Source organism: Martes martes, assembly GCF_963455335.1.
Source record: "Martes martes genome assembly, chromosome: X".
NCBI lineage: Eukaryota > Metazoa > Chordata > Mammalia > Carnivora > Mustelidae > Martes > Martes martes.
Window position 1 is genome coordinate 55,734,966 of NC_137897.1, and position 20,294 is coordinate 55,755,259.

The 20,294-nt window shown below is 41.1% G+C and overlaps 1 protein-coding gene across 1 annotated transcript in view; it reads right to left on the reverse strand.

Annotated features, from left to right (window-relative positions):
• Positions 1–238: 238 nt before the first annotated feature.
• SNX12 (sorting nexin 12) overlaps positions 239–20,294 on the reverse strand; it is a 128,666-nt gene continuing 108,610 nt past the window's right edge. Inside the window, exons 6-8 of the mRNA XM_080794749.1 lie at positions 7,832–7,890; positions 2,722–2,785; positions 239–1,845 (exon numbers count right to left, since the gene is read on the reverse strand). The gene's annotated coding sequence lies outside the window, so the exon portion shown is untranslated. The remainder of the gene's footprint in view (positions 1,846–2,721; positions 2,786–7,831; positions 7,891–20,294) is intronic.

The following is a 20,294-nucleotide window of genomic DNA, read 5'->3' on the forward strand; positions in this document are numbered from 1 at the left end:
TCATGATCTCATGGTTGTGGGATTGAGCTCCTGCATCAAGCTCCACATTGAGCCCCACGTTGGACCCTGTGCTCAGTGGGGAGTCTGCTTGAGATCCTCTCTCTCCTGTCCCTCTCCCTAAAAAAATAAAAATAAAAATAAATAAAATAATTTGTCACATAATAAGGCTGGAAGAGACCCAAAATTTTGATAATACCCTATTATGGCCAGAGCATAAAATAGATACTCCCTGGCTATTCCGGGCACGAGCCCTCACAGAGAGCAATGTGGCAACCTTTATTAAAGCTATTTATATAAATACTATTTGACCGCAAAATTGAAATCTGTATTACAGGTATACTAACATACACAAGGGGTTATTAATTATAGTATCATTTTTAACAGCAACTTATATTGAAGTTTATTTATTTAAGTATTTTAAATAACCTAAATATTAATGGTAAAGTATTTTAAATAACCTAATCGGTATGGAATGAGTTAAATAAAGTTTGGTCCTTTCAAAGGAGTACAATGTACAGTTGACCCTTGAACAATGTGGGAAGAAGGGATACCAACACTTGCACAGGCAAAAATCTGCATGTCAGTGTACCTGGCTGGCTCAGTCAGTAGAGCATGTGACTCTTGATCCCCAGGTCATGAGTTCAAGCCCCAGGTTGGGCTTGAGTAAAGGTTACTTTAAAAAAATCTGCATATAACTTTGGACTCCCCAAAAACTTAACTAGTAATAGTTACTAATAGTCTACTAATACACTACTAATAATCTACTGTTGACTGGAAACCTTATGCATAACATAAACAGTCAATTAACCCACGCTATATGTATTGTATACTGTATTCTTACAATAAAGTAAGCTAGAGAAAAGAAAATGTTGAGAAACATAAGGGGACACCTGGCTGGCTCAGTCAGAGGAGTGTGTGACTCTTGATCTTGGGGTTGTGAGTTCAAGTCCCACTTTGGGTGAAGAGATTATTTAAATAAAAAAATGTAAATAAAAGAGAAAATCATAAGAATTTACAGTACTGTACTGTATTTATCCCCCCAAATCTGCATGTAAGTGGACCCATGCAGTTCAAACCCATGTCATTCAAGGATTGGCTGTAGTTATTTTTCTTTTTTAAATTATTATTTTTTTTTAGCTGTAGTTATTTTTAAAATGAAGGAGATTCCACTTCCAAATGGCAATGTGAGGAATTCTGCACATCCACTCCCAAATGAAACACCCATAACTGGTAAAAATTATTTTTTAAAAACTCACACAACCATTTAAACTCTCTGGAAATTGTCCTAAGGGCATAGAGAAAATGCAAAACAAATTTATTCAAGGAAATCTAAATCTCGGTAAGAAGAGTAAGAGTCCGACACATGACCAAGACCTCCAACATCCTCCTTGACCCTAGTTCATTCAGCATCACCGGAGCTCCTTTCTGGACAGATGTGGCCATAAAAACAGGACGTCCTCTCCTCTCAGGTCCCAGTCAAGGATTATGGTATTTCCCCAAGAGGGACAGGCCTCCAGCATTTCTCAACCATTCCTAGCTCCAGTAGCAGAGCCTAAAATCCAAGCGATTGAGGTGGAGAGCCGGAGGGCTCCCTTCCTCCGCCCAGCCCCCAGTCACAGAGCAGAGGTTCTACCCAGGTGCTGTAGGATAAAAATACTGGAGACCTGAAGGCCCTTGCCCAGCTAGTTTGTAGGGCAGAGGTTTCACCTTGGCAAGCCAAGAAGACCAGAGGCTACTGGCCCTTTCCAGTGCTGGGATGTCACTCCAAGAGGCTACTGTCCCTGTTCAGATCTCCAGAGGAGAAGCTCGGAGATTTAGCACAGGAGGAGAGGCAGTCCTCAAGAACTATAAAAAAAATCCACAATTAATATCATATTTAATGGTGAAAAACTGAATGCTTTCCCCCTATAATTAGAAACAAGACAAAGATGTCTACTCTTACCATTTCTATTCAACACTGGAAGTTCTAGTTAGAATGATTAGGCAAGGGAAACAAATGAGATGCATCCATTTTGGAAAGGAAGAAGGAAATGATCTCTATTTACAGATGGCATGATTTTGCATACAGAATCCCAAGAATCTTGCTACAAGCCAACAGAACTAATAAGTGAGTTCCAATAACTAGTAAGCCAGGTTGCAGGTACAAAATCAATATATAAAAATCAATTGTATTTCTACACAGAATATGCCAAAAATGAAGTTTAAAAATTCTATTTATAACAGCATCAAAAAATATTTAGGAGTAGGTTTATCAAAAGTAGTACAAAACTTATACTCTGAGAACTGTAAAACATCATTGAAAGAAATTAAAGACCTTAAAAAATGGAAAGATATCCTGTTTATGAATTAGAAGATGTGGCATTATTAGGTTGGCAATAAGCTCCAAATTGACCTGTGGATATAAGGCAATACCCATCAAAATTGCAGCTGTCTTCTTTGCAGAAATTGATAAGCTGATTCTAAAATTCATATGGAGGGGCGTCTGGGTCTCTCAGTCACTAAACATCTGCCTTCAGCTCAGGTTGGGATCAAGTCCCATATTGGGCTCCCTGCTCCACAGGGAGCCTGCTTCTCCCTCCCCCTTGGCTCCCCCAACCTGTGCTCGCTCACTCTCTGTCAAGTAAATAACTAAAATCTTAAAAAAATAAAGTTCATATGGACATTCAAAGGACCCAGAACAGTCAAAATAATCTTGAAAAAGAACAAAGTTAGAAGACTTACCTTACCAATTTCAAAACTTCGTACAGGCATACCTTGGAGGTACTGTGGGTTGGATTCCAGACCACTGCAATAAAGCCAATGTCACCATAAAGTGAGTCAAATGAGTTAATTTTCTGAGTTCATATAAAAGTTATATTATACTGTGGTCTACTGAGTGTGCAATAGCATTTTGTCTAATATATATATACACACACACATGTATATACATACATATATGTGTATAATATATTATATATACATACATGTATACACACATATGTATATATACATGTATATACATATATACGTGTATATATGTATATGTATATGTGTGTATATATACATACATGTATACATATACATGTATATATGTATGTGTGTATGTGTATATATACATACATATATACATATACATATATGTATGTATGTGTATATGTATGTATATATTATATACATATTATATACATATATGTATACTTTAATTAAAAATACTTTAAAAATACTTTAATTAAATTAAAAATATTTACAAAAAATCAGTGTGCCTGGATGGCTCAGTCAGTTAAGTGTCTGCCTTCAGCTCAAGTCATGATCTTAGGGTCCTGGGATCAGTCCTGCATCAGGATCCCTGCTCAGTGAGGAGTCTGCTTCTCCCTCTACCCCTCCCCTCTGCTCTTGATCTCTCTCTTTCTCTCTCTCAAATAATAAAATCTTTTTAAAAATATTTACAAAAAATAAAAATAAAATATTTTATTGCTGGGGTGCATGGCTGGCTCAGTGGATAGAGCATGCAACTCTTGATGGCAGGGTTGTGAGCCTGAGCCCCATGTTGGGTGTGGGGCCCACTTAAAGAACATTTTATTGCTAAAACATGCTAAACATCATCTGGGTTGGCAGTGAATCATAATCTTTTTTACCAGAGGAAGGTCTTTTTAAAAAATATTTTATTTATTTATTTGTCAGATAGAGAGTAAGAGTCAGTGAATACAAGCAGGGGAGCACCAGGCAGAGGGAGAAGCAGGCTCCTTGCTGAGCAGGGAGCCCAATGTGGGGCTCAATCCCAGGACCCCGGGATCATGACCTGAGCTGAAGGCAGACACTTAACCGACTGAGCCACCCAGGCATCCCATGGAGGAAGGTCTTGCCTCGATATTAAGGGCTACTGACTCATCAGGGTGCTGGCCGCTGAAAGTAGGGGTGGCTGTGGCAATTTCTTAAAATAAGACGATGAAGTTTGCCCTGTTGATGGACTCTTCCTTTCACCAACAATTTTTCTGTAGCATATGATGCAGTTTGATAACATTTTACCAACAGTAGAACTTATTTCAAAACTGTGATCTATCTTCTCAAACCCTGCTGCTGTTTTATCAACTAAGTTTATGTAAAATTATAAGTCCTTTTTGTTATTGCAACAATCACCACAGCATCTTCACCAGGAGAAGATTCCACCTCCAGAAACTACTTCCTTTGCTCATCTGTGAGAAGCAACTCCTCATCCACTAAAGTTGTATCATGAGATTGCAGCAATTCAGTCCCATCTTCAGGCTCTACTTCTAAATCTAGTTCTCTTGCTATTTCCATCACATCCGCAGTTACCTTCTCCACTAAGTCTGGAATCCCTCCAAGTCATCCAGGAGGGTTAGAATCAACTGCTTCCAAACTCCCATCACTGCTGATTTTTTTTTAAGTAGGCTCCACGCCCAATGTGGGGCTTGAGCTAACAACCCTGAGATCGAGAGTCATATACTCTACCGACTGAGCCAGCCAGGCACCCCTCAATGTTGATATTTTGACCTCTTCCCATGAATCACAAATGTTCTTAAAGGCATCTAGAATGGTGAGTCATTTCAGAAAGTTTTCTACTTACTTTGCCCAGATCCATCAGAGGAATCACTATCTATGGCAGCTATAGCCTTCCAAAACATATTTCTTAAATAATAAGATTAAAAATAAAAATTACTCCTTGATCCCTGGGCAGCAGAATGGATGTTGTGTTACTAGGCATGAAAACATGAATCTCGTTGTACATCTCCATCAGAGCCCTTGGGTGATAAGGCACGTTGTTAATGAGCAGTAATATTTGAAGAGAGTCTTTACTGAGCAATAGCCCTCAACAATGGGCTTAAAATATTCAGTGAACCATGTTGCAAACAGATGTTCCATCATCCAGGCTTTGTTGTTCCATTTATAGAGCACAAGCAGAGTAAATTTAGCATAATTCTTTATTTTATTTTATTTTTTTTAAGTAAACTCTACTTCCAACATGGGGCAGGAACTCATGACCCCAAAGACCAAGAGTTGTGTGCTCTACTGACTGAGCTAGCCAGGTGCCCAACTTGGCATAATTCCTAAGGGCCCTAAGATTTCCAGAATGATCCAAAGAAACATTGCCACTCAACTTAAAGTCACCATCTGCCTTAAACTCTAGCAAGAGAGTCAGCCTGTCCTTTGAAGTTTGAAGTCAGGCATTGACTTCTCCTCTTTCCCTATGAAAGTCCTAGATGGCATCTTCCTCCAACAGAAGGCTGTCTCTCCTCCACCGAAAATTTGTTGTTTAGTGTGGCCACCTGCATCAATTATCTGAGCAGGATCTTCTGGAGAACTTGCAGCAGCTTCCACATCAGCATTTGCTGCCTCTCCTTGTGCTTTTATTTTAGGAGACGGCTTCTTTCCTTAAACCTCATGAACCCACCTCTGCTAGCTTCCTGAGTTTTCCTCTACAACTTCCTCACCTCTGTCAGCCTTCATAGAACTGAATGGAGTTAGGGCCTTGCTCTGGGATTAGGCTTTGACTTAAGGGAATATTGTGGCTGGTTTAATCTTCTACCCAGACCACTAAAACTTTCCCCATATCAGCAAGAAGGCTGTTTTGCTCTCTTTCCTTTTTTAAGATTTTATTTATTTATTTGACAGAGAGAGAGAGCACAAGCAGGGGGAGTGGCAGGCAGAGGGAGAAGCAGGCTCCCAGCTGAGCAAGGAGCCTGATGCAGGACTCGATCCCAAGACCTGAGTTGAAGACAGACACTTAACCCTCTGAGCCACCCAGGCATCTCCCAAGCACATGACTCTTGGTCTCAAGTTGTGGGTTGGGTGTAGAGATTCCTTAAAAATTTTTATCTTAATTTTTATTATTATTTTTTAATATTTTATTTATTTATTTAACAGAGAGGGAGAGAGACAGACAGACGGAGAGAGAGATCACAAGTAGGCAGAGAGGCAGGCAGAGAGAGGGGGAAGCAGACTCCCCGCTGAGCAGAGAGCCCGATGTGGGACTCGATCCCAGGACCCTGAGATCATGACCTGAGCTGAAGGCAGGGGCCTTAACCCACTGAGCCACCCAGGCGCCCCTTATCTTAATTTTTAAAAAATTAACTCAAAATCCATCAAACACCTAAATGTAAGAGCTTAAAATGTAAAGTTCTTGCGGTGTGTGGTTGGCTCAGTCAGTATAGCGTGTGACTCTTAATCTCAGACTAGTGAGTTCAAGTCCCATATTGACAGTTACTTTACTTTTATTTTTTAAAGATTTTATTATTTATTTATTTATTTAACAGACACACACACACACACACACACACACACACACACAGAGAACACAAGCAGGGGGAATGGGAGAGGGAGAAGCAGGTTTCCCACCAAGCCAGGAGCCTGACTCGGGGCTTGATCCCAGGATCCTGGGATCATGACGTGAGCCGAAGGCAGATGCTTAAAAACTGAGCCACCCCAGCGCCCTGAATTTACTTTTAAAAAGTATAAAAATACAAAATATAAAATTCTCATTATAAAAGAGGTGTAAATTTTCATGACCTTGGATTTGGCAATGTATCCTTAGATGTGACAAAAAAGCACGAGCAACAGAATTAAAAACAGATGAATCAAAATCCATCAAAATCAACTTTTGTTTTTCAAATGATACCATCAAGAAAGTTACAAGACTAAGAGAAAATATTTGTGAATCATTTATTTGATAAAAGGTTTCTATCTAGGGCGCCTGGTGGTTCAGTGGGTTAAGACTCTGCCTGCGGCTCAGGTCATGATCTGAGGGTCCTGGGATCAAGCCCCCCATCAGGCTCTCTGCTCTCTCTCTGCTTTGCCTCTCTGCCTACTTGTGATCTCTCTCTCTCTCTCTCTCTCTGTCAAATAGATAAATAAAATCTTTTTTAAAAAAGGTTTCTGGGGCTCCTGGGTGGCTCAGTGGGTTAAGCCTCTGCCTTTGGCTCGGGTCATGATCTCAGGGTCCTGGGATCGAGCCCCGCATCGGGCTCTCTGTTCAGCGGGGAGACTGCTTCTCCCTATCTCTCTGCCTGCCTCTCTGCCTACTTGTGATTTCTCTCTCTGTCAAATAAATAAATAAAATCTTTTTTTAAAAAAAAGGTTTCTATCTAGAATATATAAAGAACTCTTACAATCTTGTAATAACAAGATAACAACTTCACATCCACTAGGATGACTATTATTAAAAAAACAAACAAACAGAAAATAACAAGTGTTGACAAGAACATGGAGAAACTAGAACACTTGTGAGTTGCTGGTGGGAATGTAAAATGATTCAGCCATGGGGCATCTGAGTGGGTCAGTTGGTTAAGTGCCTGCCTTCAGCTCAGGTCACGATCCCAGGGTCCTGGGATCGAGCCCCACATTGGGCTCCCTGCTCAACGGGGAGTCTGTTTCTCCCTCTCCCTCTGCTGCTCCCCCTGCTTGTGCTCCCTCTCTGTCAAATAAATAAATAAAATCTTTTAAAAATGTAAAAATTAAAAAAAAATGATTCAGACACTGTGGAAAACAGTATGGTGATTCCTAAAAAATTAAGCATAGGATTACTAAATGATCCAGCAATTGTACTTCTGAGTACATACCCAAAAGAAGTGAAAGCAAGGACTTGAACAGTCATTTGTACACCGATATTCATAGCAGCATTATTCACAATAAGCAAAAGTTAGAATAAGTCAAGTGTCCACCAACAAAAAAACAAATGAGTAAGCAAAATGTGGTATATACACACAATAGAATATCATTCAGCCTTAAAAAGGAAGGTCATGTTGACATGCGCTACATCATCAATGAATCCTGAGGTCATTATGCTAAAGGAAATAAGTTAGTCACAAAAGGACAAATATCACAAGATTTTACTTACATGAGGTTTCTAGAGTAGTCAAATGCATTGAGACAACATAGAATGGTGGTTGCCAGAGACTGGGAAGAGAGGAGAAAAGAGAATTAGTATTTAATGGGTATGGAGTTTTGGTTGGGAAGATGAAAAAGTTCTGAAAATGGACAGTGGTGATGGTTGCACAACAATATGAATATACTTAATGCACAGAAATGAGCATGTAAAAATGGTTAAAATGGTAAACTTCAGGTTTTATATATTTTACCACAATAAAAAAGACTACCTAATCTAAAAATGCGCAAAGAATCTGAATAAACATTTCTCTAGTGAAGATTTGCAAAGGGCCAAAAAGAACATGAAAAGATGCTCAATATCACTAGCCATCAGGAAAATGTAAATCAAAACCAGAATAAGTTACCACTTCATACCCACTAGGATGGCAATGATCAAAAAGACAGATAATATTGTTGCCTGGCTGGCTCACTCAGTAGAGCATGCAACTCTTGATTTCAGGGTTATGAGTTTGGGCCCCATGCTACAGAGATTACTTAAAAATAAAATCTTTTAAAAAAGATTTTTTAAAAAAGATTTTTATTTATTCATTTGACAGAGAGAGAGAGAGAGAGAGAGAGACAGCGAGAGCAGGAAGCACGGGGAGCAGGAGAGGGAGAAGCAGACTTCTGGCCAAGCAGGGAGCCTGATACAGGGCTCGATCTCAGGACCCCGGGGATCATGACCCCACGACACCTAATGACTGAGCCACGAGGCATGCCTAAAAAACCCCGATTTTATTTATTTATTTGAGAGAGAGAGAGAGAGAGAGAGCACGAGCAGGGGGAGGTGCAGGGAGAGAGGGAGAAGCAGACTCCTCGCTAAGTGTGGAACCTGACACTGGGCTCAGTCCTAGGACCTGAGATCATGACCGGAGCCAAAGTCAGGTACTTAGTCAACTGAGCCACCCAGGCAACCCTAAAAATAAAATCTTTAAAGAAAGAAAACACAGATAATAACAGGCATTGGTGAAGATGAGGAGTAATTGGGATCCTCATATACTACTGGTGGGAATGTAAAATGGTGTAGCCCTCGAGGAAAGTTGTATGGCAGTTCCTCCAAAGGTTAAACTCAGAATCACTAGAGGACGAAGCAAATCTATAAGTAGATATATGCCCAAGAGAAATGCAAACATACAAAAATATTGATAGCAGGATTATTAATAACAGCCAAAAACCAGAACCAACCCTAATGACCATCAACTGACGAATGGATAGATAAAATGCAGTATGTTCATGCAATCAAATATTATTCATCCATATAAAGAAATGAAGTACTAATACATGCCATAACATAACACGAACCTTGAAAACTGTGTGCTGAGTAAAAGAAGGCAGTCACAAAAGACCACAGAGCATATGATTCCATTTATATGAAACATCCTGAATAGGCACATCTGTAGAGATGGAAAGTAGATTAGTGGCTGTCAGGGGCTGGGAAGGTGGAAAAGAAGTGGAGAAGGACTGCTAATGGGTATAGGGTTTCTTTCTTTTTTTTTTTTTTTAAAGATTTCATTTATTTATTTATTTGACAGAGAGAGAGAGAGATCACAAGTAGGCAGAGAGGCAGGCAGAGAGAGGGGGAAGCAGGCTCCCTGCTGAGCAGAGAACCCGATGCGGGGCTCGATCCCAGGACCTTGAGATCATGACCCGAGCCGAAGGCAGAGGCTTCAACCCACTGAGCCACCCAGGCGCCCCTAGGGTTTCTTTCTGAGGTAATAAAAAAGTTCTAAAGTTGATCGTTGTGTGGATACCTGGTGAGTCAGTCTGTTAAGCATCTGCCATGGGCTCAGGTCATGATCTCAGGGTGCTGGGATCAAGTCCCACATCGGGCTCCTTGCTTGGCTGGGAGCCTGCTTCTTCCTCTGCCTGATGCTCTCCCTGCTTGTGCTCTCTCTCTCCCTCTGATAAATAAATAAATAAATGAATAAATAAAAGAAAAATTTTTTAAATTGGTTGGTGTGATGGCTTACAGCTAAACTAAATCATTTATTTGTACTAAAAACCATTTATTTGTAGCTGAGTTATATGGCATGGGAATTACATCTCAATAAAGCTTTTTTATTTTTTTTTTAAAGATTTTATTTATTTATTTATTTATTTTGTGAGAGAGACAGAGTGAGAGAGAGCATGAGAGGGGAGGTCAGAGGGAGAAGCAGACTCCCCATGGAGCTGGGAGCCCGATGTGGGACTCAATCCCAGGACTCTGGGACCATGACCTGAGCCGAAGGCAGTTGCTTAACCAACTGAGCCACCCAGGCGCCCTCAATAAAGCTTTTTAAAAAAATAGGAGTGAGGGGTGCCTTTATTTAAGAAATAGGGGTGAGGTGGCTCAGTCAGTTGGGCAACCAACTCCTGATTTGAGCTTGAGCCCTGCTCTCAGGGTCATCAGATTGAGCCCCAAGTAGGGGCTCTGCACTCGGCAGAATCTGCTTAAGATTCCCTCTCCCCCTAACCTCCCCCAGCTCGTGCACATAAGCAAGGGCTCATGTTTTTTCTCTCTCTCTCTCTCAGAAAAAAAAGAGGTGAAATTTTTTAACCAGGGACCTCTTTAGGTATATATAAATACAGTTCTCTCTCTCTCTATATATATATCTCTCTAGTAGATGATAGGAAAAAAGACAGATAGATAAATAGATAGATCTCCCATACATATTAAGTGAATGAAGATGCGGTGAGATTGCATCAGTTCTTTTTTTTTTTTTGCATCAGTTCTCTCAAAAAGAGGAAAAATTACACATATATATCCACAATTGCTTACATACGCAGTTTATCTCTATAGCTTTTCTCAACCAGAGTTCCCAGAATAAAGCCCTATAGAAAATTGTTTATGTGACTCTCAATTCCCCCAAGAACTGCAAAAAACTAATGCCATTCCAGATGCCTGGCTGACAAGCTTATTCATTACATACAGCGGACACCTTAGGGATTAGGGCTGGGCTGCCAAAGGGTAAACACGAAACTCACAACCCTGGTTGCTTCTGGGATAGGAATGGGAGGGAAACTTTTCCTGACATGCCCTTTGATAACTTTTGAATTTTGAACCAAAAAGGAAGTAATAGAAAATTTTAAATGAAGTTTATCTGTGAAAAAAGGAAGAAAACAATATTAACTAAGGCTGGATGTAGAATTAATGAAGTATATACTTTTTTCTCAGAAGAAAGACAGTAGAGACCATGATGGCTGGGGGCGGGGAGCTGGGCAAAATGGGTGAAGGATGGAGGGAGATACAGGCCTCCAAAAAAACAAGGGACACTCACACACACATTTTAAAAAAAATTTTTTTTTTTAAAAAGGAGGTACTAAAACTTGTTTACTAGCTGAGGGCAAAAATCTGTGAAGGAGATAGGGAGGTTGAAGAGATAGGAACAAAGAAGGAATAATTTTGGCCTCGACAGGAGCCTGTAGAGATTAGGAGGCTCCAGGACTCTGAGCACAGGAAGCAGAATTAGCTTTTCACAGAAGAAGAGAGACAGGAAAGACTGAGCACAAACTGAACTCAATTTTGAAGTAGAGGAGCTGGTATTTGGCTTCAGTTTTCTTTCTGAAGGGGAGGCATGAACATCTTCAGAAAGGAAGGGAACAAAGATGGAGCAGGCCACCTGAGAAGGTTTTAAATAGCATCTACAGGGAGTGGGAGCAGAAGCTGAGCCCTACTAGGTCACTGTGGTTCCACTGCTCTATTTCCCTGGGGGCATCATGCATTTATTTCACCGGGGTCTCAGCACCTCAGGACTGCCACTGCCAGTCACAGTGTAGGCTTGGGTCAACACAATTAAGATGGTAAGCTTTCCAGGGGTGCCGGATGGCTCAGTTGCTGGAGCATCAGACTCTCCTTTTTAAAAAATTTTTTAAAAATGGATTTTATTTTTTAGACAGAGACAGACACACAGAGAGAGCACAAGCAGGGGGAGCAGCAGAGGGAGAGGGAGAAGCAGATTCCCCGCTGAGCAGGGAGCCTGTCGCAGGGCTGGATCCCAGGACCTGATCATGATCTGAGACGAAGGCAGCTGCTTAACCCACTGAGCCACCCAGGTGGCCCAAGCATCAGACTCTTGATTTCAGCTCAGACCATGATCTCTCAGTAATGGAGGGTAATTGGAAGAAAGGCAGGCAGGGACAACCCCCCCCCCTCCCAAGAAGAAACTACCCTTAAAAGGATTTTTTTTTTTTTAAGGGAGCTACCGGGAAGGGGCGGGGCCGGTGGGTACGGGAGGGCGGGGCTGGCGGGAAGGTGACGGGGGATCTGTGGGGAAGAGGCTAGGCCAGCAGGAAAGGGGGGACAGGATCCCCCTTAAAAGGATTTTAAATCACCCTGGAAGGAGCCCTCCACCCTTCCCCATGTCATAGGTAGATGGCAAACACCTGATGGGATAACAGGTGCATGGAGGGTTAATCAGATTAAAATAGCCGGACACCAGGCCCATTAAAAACTCCTAGATCTAAATGCCAAATCGGCAACCCTCTCTGGTCCCCTCCCTCTGGGAGCTTTGTACTATCCCTCAATAGACTTTAGTATCACTCAATAAACTTGGCTTTGCTGCCCACCACTCTTCGTCTACTCTACCTCTTCATTCTTCGAAGTGGCATGACCAAAAACCACAGGCACTAAAGGAAAAGAAATCCTGTAACAACGGTTGAGGGATGCAGCCCCACATGAGGCTCTGTGCTCAGCAAGGAGTCACCTTGAGATTCTCTCTTCTCCTCTGCCCCTTCCCCCACTCTCTCTCATAAATAAATAATTAAAATCTTTTTAAGAAAGATGGTAAGTTTTCTGGAAACACTGCCACTTGCTGGAGGACTTGCTGAAGAAGCCAGAACTACTGAATGTAAATAAAATGAATCTAAGAAAGGGGCTGATGAGAATGGAGCCACAGACAATAGTCGAACATGTGATGGTTTGTCGTATAAAAGGCGGCAAAATTAGGAAACCTTCTAGCTCTAAGATGCTCTGATTTGTTCCTTACTATTGTTATCATCCCAAATAGACTATACACATTCACTGGTCGGTGAGTGAATCTGTGTATGGACTGCAAATGGCCCACTGCTGAAATGGTGGGGGTTAGAATGCAGTGCATTAAGGAGTGAATGAAAGGGGAGGAAAGGGAGACAGTAAACATGACTACACTTTTGAAAAGCAGGGCTATGAAGGAAAAGAGAAAAATACATTTAGCTAAAGAGAAATTTAGAATTCAGGAAGGGCACAATGATAATATCTAATAGCACATTTCGTTGAGGCAATGATGCACATGTCTTCATGTTTTTAAATTTTCTGAGATTGGGATGCATCTTACAGTTAATGGAATCTCACAATTGCTGTTGCCCAGGCAGCACTGGTGATGCAGCTGTCATTGTCTGACACCTTCTGGTAAGATCAAGAAAGCACCAGCATCAAAATTTGCAGAATCGGGGCACGGGGCTGGCTCAGTTGGTAGAGCACACCACTCTCAATCTCAGGGTCTTGAGTTCGAGCCCCTCATTGGGTGTAAAGGTTACTAATAAAAAATTGCATATGGGGCACCTGGGTGGCTCAGGTTAAGCGGCTGCCTTCAGCTCAGGTCATGATCCCAGGGTCCTGGGATCGAGCCCCACGTTGGGCTCTGCTCTCTGCTCTCTGCTCAGTGGTGAGTCTGCTTCTCCCGCTCCCTCTCCCTCACTCTCCCTCTCTCAAATAAATAAATAAATAAATAATCTTTCAAAAAAATCTTTTAAAAAATTGCAGAATGGTTGTGAGCAACTTGGAAGAAAACCTTGAACAATAACGCTTTCCTTCCCCCCATAAACAGTACATCACCAATGTTCTTAATGACAAAGAGAATAACATTATGTGGAAAATCCAGAACATGTTGACTGAGCCAAAAGTAATTCAGAAGATCCAAATTCCAAATGTGAAGATGTTTTAGGGGCGCCTGGCTGGCTTAGTGGGCTAAGTGTCCAACTGTCGATTTCAGCTCAGGTCATGATCTCAAGGTGTGAGATTGAGCCCCAGGGGCAGGCTCCATGTTCACCGGGGAGTCTGCCTCATTCTTTCTCTCTTTCTTTCTCTCCCCCACCCCACCTGCTCAGGCTCGTGGGCGTGTTTTCTCTCTCTCAAATAAATCAATAAAATCTTTATTTATTTATGTATTTTTAAAAAAGATCTATTCATTTATTTGAGAGAAGGAGAGAAAGAGAGAGTACAAGTAAGGGGAGCTGGAGAGGGAGAAGCACACACACTCCCTGCTGAGCTGGGAGCCTGACTTGGGGCTTGATCCAGGAACTGGAGATCATGACCTGAGTCAAAGGCAGACGCTCAACCATCTGAGCCACCCAGGTGCCCCTCAATAATATCTTTTAAAAAATAAATAAAAGCAAACATGAAGATGCTTTAGAAATATCTCATCCAGTTTATTTCATTTCAGCGTTCTTTGTAATGTAGGCACAAGAGTAATATATGATAAAAATCCATTTCCAAATAAGTGTTAAAGAACACTCTGAATAATTATAAATTCCAAAAGATAAAATAGTATTATATCATAATTTAATTGGCAGTATTTTGTTCTTTCTTAGTGCTGCACGAAACAAGGGTACATCTTAGGCAGTATCTATCAGAATACCAAATAGTAGAAGCAAAAAAAAAAGCTCATTTATTGGGCATTAACAGATGTATTCATTTATTTATTCAACAAATATTTACTTAAAATTTACTACATGCCAGGTACTAGAAGTTGTATATACAAAGGTGGATAAGACAGACATAGTCTTCACTTTCATTGAGCTTAACTACTAAATAAGACAGCAGTTCAGTTCCCAAACTGGTCCCTCAAAACTAATTCTAAAGATACTCCAGGAAAATAGTTCTGTGGCCAGATTAATTTCAGAAATGTTGCATTCTAAATTCACTTCTTCACAATGGACATTATCCTATTAAAGGCTTTTAAAAATCCTGTGGCAATGAAGTTTGCTTAATTTTGTTTTACTCTGCATATTCCAAGCTTATAAATGATAGAAACTGAGAGTCAAAATTGTGATGCATAATATAAAAAGAACTCCAACAAATCAACTGGAAAAAGATAAACAATATGGGCAAAGGACACCAACAGGCAATTTACAGAGGAAATCACATCTGAAAAAATGCTTAACCTCACTCACATTTTAGAAATACAAATTAAAACAATAAGAGAGCAGACTTCTGCCCATCTGGTTGGCAAAGGCGGAAAATGACAGTGTTGTGAAGCTGTGGGGAAGGAGATACTCCTATTCACTGCTAACTGGAGTGTGGAGTGGGTCAATGTTTTAAGAGTGCAATTTGGCAATATCTATCAATTTTACTTCTATGAATTTATCCTAAAGAAATACTTGCTCAGATGCCCAAAGATGTATTACAAAGGATGTTCACTGCAGCATTGTTTGAAGAGTGAAAAACTGGAAAGAACCCAAATGTCTACCCACTGGGCATTTAATAAACTATATTACATTCACACAAAGGTCTACCATGAAGCCATTATAAAGATAAGAGACTTCTAATTGAAGATGTCTAACTAAAGATATGTGCTTATTTCTCTCCATTTTGACATCCCATTAAAATGGTAATAAAGGAATAAGCCCTTAACAGTGAAAAAAATGGGCTTAACAAATTTCTGGAAGATTGGAAATGTGTCAACTGATGAAACAGAATTGAATAAGCCAATGTGCCTGGCAGAATCCCAGAGAGGCTCCCATTTCAGTGCTGGCAAGTATTCAAGGTTGAAATAAGAAGGGAGTCTGAAAGCTTGGGAGTTAACTGAAAGCCTATCTGTGAAACAAATGCCACCATTTTCTCCCCATGATCCCTCCACCCATCATACCCATACTCAGTATAGTTAATCTAATCTTTACCACCTAACAAGAAAGAAAGAAAGAAAAAAAAAAGAAAGGAAGAAAGGTAGGAAGGAGGGAAGAAAGAAAGAAAGAAAGGGAAAAGAAAAGAAAAAGAAGGAACTCAACAGAAACAGAATAAACAGCTGGAGAAAGTGAAAACTCTTCTTTAAGAAACAAGGGAGGGGCGCGCCTGGGTGGCTCAATTGTTAAGCCATCTGCCTTAGCTCAGGTCATGATCCCAGGGTTCTGGGATGGAGCCCCAAGTTGGGTTTCCTGCTCCGCGGGGAGTCTGCTTCCTCTCTCTCTGTCAATCCCCCTTCTCATGCGCTCTCTCTCTCTCAAATAAATAAATAAAACCATTTTTTTTTTAAAGATAATCAAAGTTCTTGGCTTGAGATATCTTTTTATTTATTTATTTATTTGACAGACAGAGATCACAAGTAGGCAGAGAGGCAGGCAGAGAGAGAGGGGGGGAAGCAGGCTCCCTGCCAAGCAGGGAGCCCGATGCTGGGCTCGATCCCAGGACCCTGGGATCATGACCTGAGCCGAAGGCAGAGGCTTTAGCCACTGAGCCACCCAGGCACTCCAATAAAACCTTTTTATAAGAAAAAAATGAAACTTGGGGTGCCTGGGTGGCTCAGTCAGTTAAACATCTGACTCTTGATCTCAGCCCAGGTCCTGATCTCAGGGTCTTGAGTTCAAGCCCTGTGTTGGGCTCCATAGGCATGGAGCCTACTTAAAAAAAATAAAAATAAAAATTTAAAAACTCATTTATGTTTTAAGTAAACTCTACACCTAACATGGGGCTCAAACTCAGGAGATCAAGAGTTGTATGCTCGGGGTGCCTGGGTGTCTCAGTGCGTTGAAGCCTCTGCCTTCGGCTCAGGTCATGATCCCAGGGTCCTGGGATCAAGCCCTGCATGGGGCTCTCTCCTCAGCAGGGAGCCTGCTTCCTCCTCTCTGTGCCTGTCTCTCTGCTTACTTGTGATCTCTGTCTGTCAAATAAATAAACAAAAATCTTAAAAAAAAAAAAAAAGAGTTGTATGCTCTACCAACTGAGCCGGCTGGGCACCCCAAGTGAAAACTCTTCTTAATCTGGCATTTGGGGACCCCAGTCTAAAGGCAGCTTCCAAACCCAAGTCTAAAAGAGAAGGTGTTAGTCATAAGTCCTGACTGGTTACACTGATGTATATAGTCCAATCCCTCATTTGGGGAGAGATCTAGTGAGAAGGTGGATCTACATTCATGAAGTGGAGGAACTTATATCAGTGACCTATTCTTTCATTTATAAAAAGACTATAAGAAATGGGGCACCTGGGTGGCTCAGGTCATGACAGGGTCCTGGAATCAGGCCCCATGTTGGGCTCCCTGCTCAGCAGAGAGCCTGCTTCTCCCTCTGCCTGCCACTTCCCCTGCTTGTGCTATTTCTCTCTTTCTGTCAAATAAATACAATCTTTATTTTTTTTCTTTTTTAGATTTTATTTTATTTTATTTTGACAGAGAGAGAGCACAAGCAGGGGGAGTAGGAGAGGGAGAAGAAGGTTTCCCACTGAGAAGAGAGCCCAATGTGGGACTCTATCTGAGGACTCCTAGATCATGACTGAAGCTGAAGGCAGACGCTCAACCTACTGAGCCACCCAGGTGCCCCAAATAAATACAATCTTTTAAAAAATGTGAAGAAAAACAGCATTAAAGGGGCATCTGGCTGGCTCAGTTGGAAGAGCATGCAACTCTTGATCTTGGGGTCATGAGTTCAAGCTCCACATTGGGTGTAGAGATTAAGAAAAACAAAATAAAACTTAAAAAAAGAAAAACAGCATTTTGAAAAGAAAGACTAAGATAAACAAGCAGAATTAACTCCAGAAGAAAGAGATAATTCAAAGAAGAGAAGATTTTAAGGGTCTACTAAGACCAAAGGGAAAAAACGACCCATATGTCAACAGTATATCATTTTACTCTAACAGAAAAAGAGTTGGGGCACCGGGGTGGCTCAGTTGGTTGGGTGTCAGACTCTTGATTTTGGCTTGGGTCATGATTGTGGGATCCTGGTATTGAGCCCTACACTGGGCTCTACGTGCACTCAGCTCTGAGTCTGCTTGTCCCTCTCCCTCCCCCTCTGTCCCTCCTCTCTCTGTCTTTTTCTCTCGCTCTCAAAATAAATAAAATCTTTTGAAAAAAGAAAAATAGGGCGCCTGGGTGGCTCAGTGGGTTAAACCTCTGCCTTCGGTCTCTCTGTCAAATAAATAAATAAAAAATCTTATTAAAAAAAAAAAAGAAAAAGAGGGGCGCCTGGGTGGCTCAGTGGGTTAAAGCCTCTGCCTTCGGCTCAGGTCATGATCCCAGGGTCCTGGGATCAAGCCCCGCATCGGGCTCTCTGTTCAGCAGGGAGCCTGCTTCCACCTCTCTCTCTATCTGCCTCTCTGCCTACTTGTGATCTCTGCCCATCAAATAAATAAATAAAATCTTTAAAAAAGAAAAAGAAAAATAGACAATTGTAAATGCTTTCAGAAAAAAATAGGTTACTCATTAAAAAAAATATCAGAGTTCTTTTTTTTTAAGTAAACCCTAGCCCCAACATAGGGCTTGAACTCACAGTCCTAAGATCAAGAGTCACAAATACCACTCACTGAGCCAGCCAAGCACCCCAATTTAGATTTCTCATTAACAACACTAAATGGCAGATTAATACTTTGAAATTCTGAGAGAAAATTACTCTGAACCTACAATTTAAAACCTACCCAAAGGGGCACTTGGGTGGCTCAGAGGATTAAGCCTTTGCTTTCGGCTCAGGTCATGATCTCAGGGTCCTGGGATCAAGCCCCGCATCGAGCCCCACATCAGACTCTGCTCAGTGGGGAGCCTGCTTCCCCCCCTCTCTCTGCCTGCCTCTCTGCCAGCTTGTGATCTCTCTATCTCTGTCAAATAAATAAAATCTTTAAAAAATTAAAAATAAAAAAACCTAACCAAATCACCAATCAAGTAGGAGTACAAAAAGATATTTTCAGAGATGTAAGGACTCAAAAAGAATACCTCCATACGTACCTTTTCTTTGTACATTACTTGAAGATATACTCCAATAAAACTAGGAAACTAAGAAACTAAGAAAAAAACTAAGAAAAAAAAAACAAGAAATAGTAGATTTAACTCATAAATCTAGTGATAAAAGTACTCCAAGATAACAACTGTGAAGTAGGCTTGTAAAGCAATCATTTCAATTTGTAAGAATTTAGGGTTCTGGGGTGTCTGGGCAGCTCAGTCGGTTAAGTGTCTGCCTTCAGTTCAGGTTGTGATCCTAGGGTTCTGGGATCAAGCCCCGTATCAGGCTCCCTGCTCAGTGAGGACACTACTTCTCACTCTGTCCCTCCCCACACTCATGCTCTCTCTCTCTCTTTCGCTCACTCTCCCAAATAAATACAAATAAATAAAAATGAAGTCTTTAAAAAAATTTAGGGTTCTACAGAAACAATGTCTTCAAGGAGAATGATATCTATTCCAAGTGACAGATTAAAAAACTAGAAAATATTAATGATTTGAAGAAATCATCTTTCTAAAAAGACAGACGATCATCTCTATTTCTAAAAAGAAAATATAAAAGGCAATTAGAAACTCCAGCAAAAACAAACAAAAACTATGTAAGAAAAACAGTTACAGAAATATGAAGCAAGATTTCCATTCTTGGTTATATGGTAGACAAAGTATCTGAACCACTCCACTCAACAGAAAACCACTTAAGAGACTGGAGAACATAGAGCACCTTCTGAAAAGCATCAAAGAACTGGTAAGACAGTAAGGAATTATTAAGATAAAATCAAAGGGGGGCGCCTGGGTGGCTCAGTGCCCTTGAGCATTTGCCTTCTGCTCGGGTCATGATCCCGGGGTCCTGGGATCAAGCATCAAACATCAGGCTCCCTGATCATAAAATAAAAGGGAACCCATAAAGACATGGTACATTGAAGCTACTTTTGCCTTGAACAAACCTGGTCAATTTCAGCTAAAATATCCATGGACTCTTAGGTCCAACCAAGGTAGAGAGCCTTTAAAAAGGCCCTCCTTCTGTACTCCTGGGTTTTAGCTGGATCCTGAAAGGACTAAACCTTAAGTAAGGGCAAACTAAAAAGTAACCTCACCAAATAACACTTCCCCAGCTCTAAAGGACTAAAGGAAGGCTCTGAACAGAGTAAAGGAGAGAATCATGTGCTTGAGAAACTGAACAATGACATGGCCCTTGCTCAAGTTTACAGCTCAAATACACACCATCTGGTGGTTCAAAAAACTTCATTTAGGGGCACCTGGGTGGCTCAGTCATTAAGTGTCTGCCTTAGGCTCAGGTCATGATCCCAGGGTCCTGGGATGGAGCCCCACATCAGGCTCTCTGCTCAGCGGGGAGCCTGCTTCCCCCTCTCTTTCTGCCTGCCTCTCTGCCTACTTGTGATCTCTCTCTCTCTCTCTCTCTGTCAAACAAATAAATACAATCTTAAAAAAAAAAAAAAAGAATCCAAACTAGACAGTGCAGCAAGAAAAGGCCCAGGTGGAAGTAGGGGAGGCAAATAGCTCCAGGTAATCATTTTTTTTTAAAGATTTTATTTATTTATTTATTT